General features: G+C 40.0%; 2 long non-coding RNA genes across 2 annotated transcripts in view; one reads left to right on the top strand and one right to left on the bottom strand.

The window, feature by feature from the left end:
- LOC109384620 (uncharacterized) overlaps nt 1-9,577 on the bottom strand; it is a 118,827-nt gene that overhangs the window by 5,518 nt on the left and 103,732 nt on the right. The window contains exon 5 of the long non-coding RNA XR_002124442.1: nt 6,282-6,503. This is a non-coding gene — a long non-coding RNA (uncharacterized LOC109384620). The remainder of the gene's footprint in view (nt 1-6,281; nt 6,504-9,577) is intronic.
- Nucleotides 1-9,577, top strand: part of LOC109384617 (uncharacterized) — a 163,792-nt gene that overhangs the window by 82,754 nt on the left and 71,461 nt on the right. Inside the window, exon 3 of the long non-coding RNA XR_002124438.1 lies at nt 1,743-1,815. This is a non-coding gene — a long non-coding RNA (uncharacterized LOC109384617). The remainder of the gene's footprint in view (nt 1-1,742; nt 1,816-9,577) is intronic.

The following is a 9,577-nucleotide window of genomic DNA, read 5'->3' as shown; positions in this document are numbered from 1 at the left end:
AATTTGAGTTTGAGGGAGAGAAAGAAGGCCTCGATCGCTGGTACTCAGAAGCAAATGGAACGGTGGTACAAGATGAAGTAGAACAGGAGGATAGAACCTAGACCTTTTAGTCATAGACGTTCCTAGGGAAGGAATTAGAATTTTAGTTGAGATGGGAAGCAATGGGGGTTTTAGGCAAGGAAGTGATTTTCTGTTTGGGCAATGAATTGTAGAGGGCAAGCGTGAAAGTATAAAGATCTTTAGGAGGCAATTGCAATAACCCAGGTGAACAATGGTGACTTGAACTTGAACTACGATAGTAGCAGTGAAGATGGGGAGAATAGAGTAGATCGGGGGTATATATGGGAGGTAGAGTCAACAAAGCTTTCTGGTGGTTTGTATGTGGGACATAAGAGGAAGGAAGGAATCCAAGTTCTATTATTGGTTTGGGCACAAGGTGATGGTGATGTTACCTAGTGAGACAGGTCTGGGAATAAGTGTGACCAACTGTGTTCATTTCCTCCCCAACAGCCATTCCTCTCTTCCTCCTTGCTAACAGAACCCTGACATTGGTGAGGATGACAATATGTCCAGCCCCAAGTAACGAATCATGATTGGTATAATGCAATCATCATAATCCCATTCTTTTTTACTAGGTACTCAATGTCCCCATCTCCTTCGCAGCTAGGGGTGATTCATTTCTGGCTAATGAGACTTAAGTGAAAACCTTCTGGAAATGGATATTATGGCTATCTGGAACACCATCATAGTGCCTGGAGACATGGCAGCCATCCTGCAACTACAAAACAAAAGACATGATGACTGAAGGCCATCACGTGTTAAGGAGGGTAAAATGATAGATAGATAGATAGATAGATAGATAGATAGATAGATAGATAGATAGATAGATAGATAGTCTGGGACCTTGATGGTATAGCTGTGCAGCTGAACCAACACCAGCAACCATTTATTGCTAGACAGTTTGTTTATGAGAAAAATAAAACTATTTGTGTAAGCCTCTTTTTGTTATTGGATACAAGAAGGTTAAGGGAGAGAATCAAGGGTTCTTTTTTGGAAGTGACTGTCTTATGTATTCCCTTCCACAGTGGAATAAACATTTCTAGACATGTTTACCCTTTCATATTATTATGATACTAGAAAACAGAAGTAAATCTGTATAAAAATGAACAGAGTTGCACTGACCGTGAGGGAGCCCAAAACAGAAGCTGACAGTCAATATATAAAACCTACTCTCCTGGCATTGGTATGTTAGCAAGGTTGAAATTGTTAAAACAGGAAAACTGGGGTAATGGCAAAAGCTGTCTCAGGACCAGTTAGATCCCTGCATTTTCAAGCACTTTCCCTCACCTGGGTGGGGAAATACCCTCAACTAGAGTACATATTTCTATTAAGATACCTTTCTATGTATGTATATCACAGCGTTCATGCATTGCTTTATTTCCTTTTCCAACATATAACAAATTGCCTAATGAAAATTCCCCCACTAACTTACTCAGGGAACTGAAAGTAGGCCAAATTGAGCTTTTAACACAGTTTCTAGTTGCCGATGAAAATCAGCATCTACAAACCCAATTGCACCTATTTCCATTAGAGCTATCACCCAGAACTAGATCACCAGTTTTGTAAATTAAAAGTTTGCCAACCCACATATTTTCCCCCTAATCACTTTATTGTATGGCTAGATGGTTTGGACTCCATCTATAGAAAATAACAGTAAATACATTCTTTTTTTTTTTTGCCAGTGGCCCATCAAAAACAGCTATTGATTTTGTGTGGGTCGACAAGTAACTGAGTCTGCAAAATTGACTTCGCAGGGTAAGTAGCTTGTATTCTGCCCACACCATGAGTCTGTGTTCTCCTGAGGTTAATTGGCTCATCATATTCTCCTTTTGTCGTTCTATAGTTTATCACGATGCTTGGGATTTTTGCTCCTACACCTTTCACTTTATTCTCGCATAATTTATTACAAGCAATCCTTGTATTTTTTTTTAACAGTTTGGATCTACATTAATTTTTAAGTCCCTGGAGGATCATTCTGTTCCCAAACATTATGTTCTGCACTCTCATGCTCATATCACTTTGTGTGGTGCCAGACTCCTCTTGGGCTCTCAAGAAATGTTGTTTCTTTTAAAAAGATAGGCGATTACTCTAGGATGCCCATGCAATGTCTTTCTCAGTTGAGTTACGCTCCCCATTTACTTATCCCCAGGAGCTTAGGTTAAAAAAAAAAGTGGTTAATAGAAAGACCCTAAGTCTTGGGGAGAATTTTTGTTAAATCTCTCTTCGTATCTGGAAAAGCGGGCATGATTATCAACTGGTCTTTTAGGAGTGTTGGAAAGAAATGATGCAAAGCATTCGGGATGAAGAGGAAGCCTTTTGTCAAAAACAGGAAATGTTAGGGAGATGACGGTATCATTCTCACCAAGCAGGCCTCATCATGAGTGGAGCTCACTCAACTTGAGAGTTGCTGCTCATTATTCCAGAGGTGGGCTGCCCGGCACCACCCTCTTCTGGGGGTGGCTTCTACTGCAAACAGGCAAAACTTCTTTCCAAATACTCAAGACCTGCTGTACCCACAATACTTCCTTCTCTCTCAACTGCTTGGCTCTATCTAGAATACTTCAGTGCCTGCGTGCAAGGCAAATGGGAATCTCCCTCTGAATTCTTGTAAGGTCGTTTGAGGGAGAGAAATAGGACCATGGACAGAGGTACAGCCTACCAGTATCTGGCGCAGCAGGAAAGCCGACTCTTCCTGCCAAGATACCCTGGGAGAGGGTCCCTAAATGAATAAACTCTTCTTTATTCAGGGGTCACTCCCCGCTTCTCTGGTTTCCTTTTGGGAGCAGCATAGTTTTTTCTGGAAACACGGGCTCCCTCCACCAACGCTATCCTCCTGAAACACATAAATACTCATTCTTGCAAATGCAGCGCTTAAAATACTTTCATTGTAAATAAATATTTCAATCAAACTGAAAAGTATAGAAAATAGTTGAACAAACATTTATGTAGAAAACACTAAACCAATCCTAATATTTGACTTACTGGCTTTAGGTGGTTTTTTTTTGTGGTAGAAAGTCTTACAAGTACAGCTGAAGCCCATTGCCTACTCCTGATCCCATTCATTTCTCTGTGTTTCTCCTTTCCTTTTTTCCCCCAAATAATCACTATTTTGCCGTTCCTATAAATCATTCCTGTGCATGTTTTTATACTTTTTATTATATGTATATACTCATAAACAATATGTGGTATTGCTTTGTGTTTGTGAAATGGAAAGGAATACCATATCACGCTGTACATAACATTCTGCAATGTTTTTTAGTCATCATTATTTTTTAGTCTTATTCATGTTGCAACCTGAAGAACTCATTGATTATAACTGTTGAGTATCATCCCCTTGTTTGAATATACACAAGTTGCTTATCCATTCTCCTGCATCATTGGCATGTGGGTTGTTTTGGTTTGTTGTTTGCGATAACAAACAGTGCTGCAATTAACATTTAAATACCAGTCTCCTGGTGCACACCACAGTGAAAGTTTTTCTAGGCCAGACTGTCTCAACCTTGATATTATTGACATTTTGGGCTGGGTAATTCTTTGTTGTGGGGTAGGGTTTTAGCAGTATCCCTCACATCTACTAAATACCACACACCACCCTCCCCCAGGTGTGACAACCAGAAATGTCTTCAAACATTTCTGGTTAGGGGCCGCCAGTTAGCTCAGTTGGTTAGAGCGCAGTGCTCATAACACCAAGGTTGCTGGTTCGATCCCCACATGGGCCACTGAGTTGCACCCTACACAACTAGATTGAAACAGCTACATGACTTGGAGCTGATGGGTCCTAGAAAAACAAACTGTTCCCCAAAATTAAAAAAAAAACCACATTAAAAAAATCACTTCTGGTTACAAACCATTAATCGAGGCAATATGCCTAAGAGAGCCACTGAAGGGTCTTAGGATTTATGTTGATATATGTTGTCACTTTGCTTTCTAAGAGTCCTGTTTTCCCACATCTTGCAGCTTTTTCAAAATTCAAATTTTTGCCTATTTATGGCTATGAAATGGTTAAGTTTTTATGATTTTATTTTGTTTTCCCTTAATTTCCAGTGAGATTGAGCATCTTCTTATATGTCTATTGGTGATTAGGCTTTCTCATTTGTGAATTGCCTCTTCATATCCTTTGCCAATTTTCCTTTGCAGTTGTTTCTTTTTCTTATTGCTTTGTGGTAGTTCTTTATAATTTTTTAATTTTAACCCCTTGATGGTTTTTATGTCTGGAACATATCTTCTTTCAGTCTACACCCGTCCTTTCACTTTTTATTTTGAAGTACTAAAATGTATCAGTCTTTTCCTTTGCATTTTATTCGTTGGTACTTTATTTAGTAAATTCTTCGTATCCCAAGGATGTAAAGATAATCTCATATTTTTGTCTTAGAGTATAAAATTTGTTCACATTTAGGCCTTTAAACCAACTTAAACTTCTTGTGATGCGAAATAGGAAATACATATATAATTATTCCAACTCCTATTTATTAAATAGTTCATCTTTCCATTCCTGGTTTGTTATGCCACCTCTGGTTTAAAATTGTAATTATTTGGCATGGCAAACCCAAATTCTTTTTCAAAATTGCTTTGGGTTGTGGTTGGTTATCTGACCAAAGGATATTGTCTCTTTCTCCTTTCCAACTGAATCTGAATTGTTTTTAGGTGTCCATGAAGCCTATTCCATGATGCTTAGTTTAAGCCCATTCTAGTAATTCCATCCCATTGTGATTGGTTTGGCCATATGTATGTGTTGCATCTCTTGCCAATGAGACCTATGTGGAATTATGCTAGAATGGAAGTGGGGTGGGAGAGGAGAGGATAGGATAGGATAGGATAGGATAGGATAGGATAGGATAGGATAGGATAGGATAGGATGGTTTTCTTCTCACTTGAAAAGGTACATAAGAAAAAGACTTTCCCGNCACCCCTAAGGGAGTTTGAGCTAGACTTTTGGCCTGGACAGCAGGCCTGTAGTCTTTTGCTTTGAACATGATACTTCGGACTAGCCAGCAGGGCTATTAGCATCCATTAGAAAAGAGATGATTATCCGGGACTCTTGGACAAGGGCGGAAGGATGAGATTGCACGATCCTAATGCAGCCACCATTTATTGAGGACTCCATGTCCTATGCCCTGTGCTAAGAACATTGAAAAATCTATGCTGATTTAGACATGAGGAAACTGAGGCTCAGGGAATTTAAGTAATTTACCTAGGGTCATGCAGCTTTTAACTACCGAGTTATATATCTTCCATCTCCTCATCCTGTATGTCTAGTCTACTCCCTAAATTGGAATGTTCTCACCCTGCATACAACCTCTGGCTTACTGAACTCCTTTCCTCTTCCTCTTCCCCCAGATCACTTTGTTTAAACTAGATCTGGTCTTGGGGCTAGACTCATCGGAGAACTCCACGGTGACTTACCATTCTCAGGAGGGGAAATCAGGGTTAGCAGGCTCTACGCCATTCATGTCTGTTTACTTAGGGTTGGAATGTTTTTGCTTTCATTTTATCTCAGTGATCGATTTTATTTAAAAACCGGTATGATCATCTTTTGCCTCTTCTCTCATAATTTTCCTGAGATCAGAATATAGCATGCTGAATTTCAACATATTTGTCAAAGTGTAGGTCAAGGGTTTTAGAGGGGGAAATATAATTAAGAAACAGGAAAAAAAAATCCCTATATTTGACATGCTGTGGTGGTACCCAGTAGAGAATCTATAAAATGCAGCATATTGTTTTGTGAAATGAAAACACTGCAAGTTAAGTCATGTTCCCCCCCTGAAGCAAGAATTCCACGCTCTAAACCCATATGATGTGGCTTCTAAAGTTAGCCCTGCCTTACAACTGCCATGAAAACAAACCTAACTGGGATGAAAGAGTCTAACTGCCCTGGATGAAACCTCCGTGGATATTATGGCCAATTCGAAAAATCATAGCATCTTGGAAACAATTTAATATTTTTATTTTCTGTTGAGCTTAAAACAGGTTAATTAAATCTTGTTAATATTTGCTGTTGTAGTGCTTTTTGGACACAGCAAGACATTATTACCTTTATTTAGAGATATGAAAACCAAAGGGGTGTATTATTAATAGTTTTCTACTGCTGTGTAACAAATTATCATAAGCGTGGGGGGTTAGAACATCTCATTTATCAACTCACAGAAGTCTGGGTGGGTTTGGCTGGGTGCTTAGTGTCCCAAAAGACAGAAATCAAGGAATTAGTCAGGCTAGACTCTTACCTGGGGCAGAAGCTGCTTCCAAGTTCGTTCACACTGCTGGCAGAATCCATCCCGTTGCTTGTGTCTTTAGCACTGAGGTCCCCCTTTTCTTTCTGGCTTTCAGTTGAGAGCCATCAGCTTCTAGAGGCCGCACACATTCCTTCTCATGGGACTTCTCTACCTTCAAAGCCAGTAATCACCATCCAGTCTTTCTCACACTTAGAATTTCTTTTACTCCTTCTGCTACAGATGGAGGAAAATGATCCTTTTAAAGGGCTCACCTGATTGGGCCAGGCCCACCTGGATAATCTCCGTATCTTGAAAGTAAACTGACCTGGGACTTTTAACTGCATCTGCAAAATCCCTTCACAGCTGTATCTACATTAGTGACTAGATTAGTGTTTGACTGATAACCAGGAGATGGGAATCTTGTAGAGCTATCTTTTGAATTCTGACAACTGTTAAGGAAATACAATTACCCAGTGAACCTGAGATATGATCTGGAGGTAGGCTCCCAATAGTATTAAACCACAGAATTTAATTTTTAATTTTATTCCTTTTTTGTTTTAAATATATATATTACATATACAATATATATACATATTAAATATATATATATATATGGTTCACTTTTTAATATACATATTTTGAGGGGAGATATCCCATATTTTTAACTGATACATTATCAAAAATGTTGCCAAGGCTGTTTTGGGACATGGGTTTCAGGGGCCTGTGAACATCTAAGAGGTAATGCATAGGTGCAGAGTCACACATGGGTGTATATGTCAGTGGGGAGGTGGGGAAGGGGAGGGGCGTGGTAGTGGTGATGACAGGTGAAGAAAGGGGAGGGGCCGAGATTGTGGTGAGTAGAGACAAACAGTTCATTTCTGTTTTTAATATAGTCACTGAAGGCCTTTGAAGATGATCTTTGTTATTTTCTGCTGGCAAGTCTAGAAGTTCAAAGCCCCAGGGATTCTTTGTGTGCAATTTATGAGCAGTATTTGAGGACGTTTCTAAACATAGGGGCATTTTGGATTATGCTGGATCAGTGTCACCAGGATACGCTGCCCCAAGCGTGGACGTGAACTTCCCCGAGTTGCTGTTGCACAATTTCATTGTGCCATGGCCTGCCAGATGCAGGGGAGGCTGGAATGCAGGCTGAGCCGCTGGCCCAGCCCGCCGCTGATCAAGGGGGCCTGAGCCTGCAGAGGGTCGCCTTGGGACTCAGAAGGTATAGAAAGGGAGGTAAAGGAAGACTAAATATTAATTTCTCTAATTTTCGCATTTTACCCGGAGGACAGCCTATTGAAAAATCTGGTTTTCTGGTGAAGGGAGTGGAAACAGTTTTCGCCTTTAGAAAAAAACATGTATAGAAATGTGAAAACCTCCGAAAAAGGCAGGAGATTTCAGATGCTAAGTATTTCTCTCTTCTTCCAAGAACATTTGGGTTTTCCCCTTCTTGAAATCCTGGCCAGAAATGAAGGAGAGGAGGACATTACCCAGATGTTTCTTTTAAATTGTCCCAGACCTTTAGAAAATGGTGAGAACATGTAATCATATTATTAGGCAAAAAGAAAGAACTCAATGGAGAGTAACTGCACTGATAGAGCACTAAGATTAACAGTATATGTAGTGTGTTTAGCTTCAGAAAGGAGGACACACGAGGAAAAAGACTGGGTGGAGAAATTAGTATCTGCTTCTTAATGGTGAGGTCTTTAAAGCATAACACATTTACATCTTTTAACTGACAAAGTAATTTTCCTCTATAAAGGATAACTCTAAGGATGCTGTAATATGTTACAGATGTGATTTTTACTGCTAAAGTTTCTGCTTAAAAATCTTTCCCTTCTTTTATTCATTCGCTCAGAAATAGGTGATGCAAACCTTCCATGCGGCTGGATCTAGTTGCTAGGAATACAGCAGCGAACACGACAGACAAGGTTCCTGCTCTCTTGTGGAGCTTATATTCTAGTGTGGAGGAGCTGGAAAATAGAGATAGTTCTATCTCATGACATGACACATATAGAGGTAAACAAGATAATGTTAGACAGTGATAGGCACAATACAGAGAAATAAAATAGAATGAAGCAATGGATGACCAGGTGGCTATTTTAGATTGGGTGGCCAGCTAATACCTCTCTGAAAAGATGACATTTGAACAGTAATCTAAATGGTAAGGAGGAGCTGGTTGTGGAAAGATCAGAAATGAAGAGCCTTCCAGATGGAGAGAACAGACGGCTCAAAGGTCCCGAAGATGGTACCCAATTTGAGTTTGAGGGAGAGAAAGAAGGCCTCGATCGCTGGTACTCAGAAGCAAATGGAACGGTGGTACAAGATGAAGTAGAACAGGAGGATAGAACCTAGACCTTTTAGTCATAGACGTTCCTAGGGAAGGAATTAGAATTTTAGTTGAGATGGGAAGCAATGGGGGTTTTAGGCAAGGAAGTGATTTTCTGTTTGGGCAATGAATTGTAGAGGGCAAGCGTGAAAGTATAAAGATCTTTAGGAGGCAATTGCAATAACCCAGGTGAACAATGGTGACTTGAACTTGAACTACGATAGTAGCAGTGAAGATGGGGAGAATAGAGTAGATCGGGGGTATATATGGGAGGTAGAGTCAACAAAGCTTTCTGGTGGTTTGTATGTGGGACATAAGAGGAAGGAAGGAATCCAAGTTCTATTATTGGTTTGGGCACAAGGTGATGGTGATGTTACCTAGTGAGACAGGTCTGGGAATAAGTGTGACCAACTGTGTTCATTTCCTCCCCAACAGCCATTCCTCTCTTCCTCCTTGCTAACAGAACCCTGACATTGGTGAGGATGACAATATGTCCAGCCCCAAGTAACGAATCATGATTGGTATAATGCAATCATCATAATCCCATTCTTTTTTACTAGGTACTCAATGTCCCCATCTCCTTCGCAGCTAGGGGTGATTCATTTCTGGCTAATGAGACTTAAGTGAAAACCTTCTGGAAATGGATATTATGGCTATCTGGAACACCATCATAGTGCCTGGAGACATGGCAGCCATCCTGCAACTACAAAACAAAAGACATGATGACTGAAGGCCATCACGTGTTAAGGAGGGTAAAATGATAGATAGATAGATAGATAGATAGATAGATAGATAGATAGATAGATAGATAGATAGATAGTCTGGGACCTTGATGGTATAGCTGTGCAGCTGAACCAACACCAGCAACCATTTATTGCTAGACAGTTTGTTTATGAGAAAAATAAAACTATTTGTGTAAGCCTCTTTTTGTTATTGGATACAAGAAGGTTAAGGGAGAGAATCAAGGGTTCTTTTTTGG

Source organism: Hipposideros armiger, unplaced genomic scaffold (genome assembly GCF_001890085.2).
Source record: "Hipposideros armiger isolate ML-2016 unplaced genomic scaffold, ASM189008v1 scaffold_97, whole genome shotgun sequence".
In the NCBI taxonomy this organism is placed as follows: Eukaryota; Metazoa; Chordata; class Mammalia; order Chiroptera; family Hipposideridae; genus Hipposideros; species Hipposideros armiger.
Note: the sequence above shows the minus strand (reverse complement) of the source record. Positions and strands in the feature narration are given on the sequence as shown.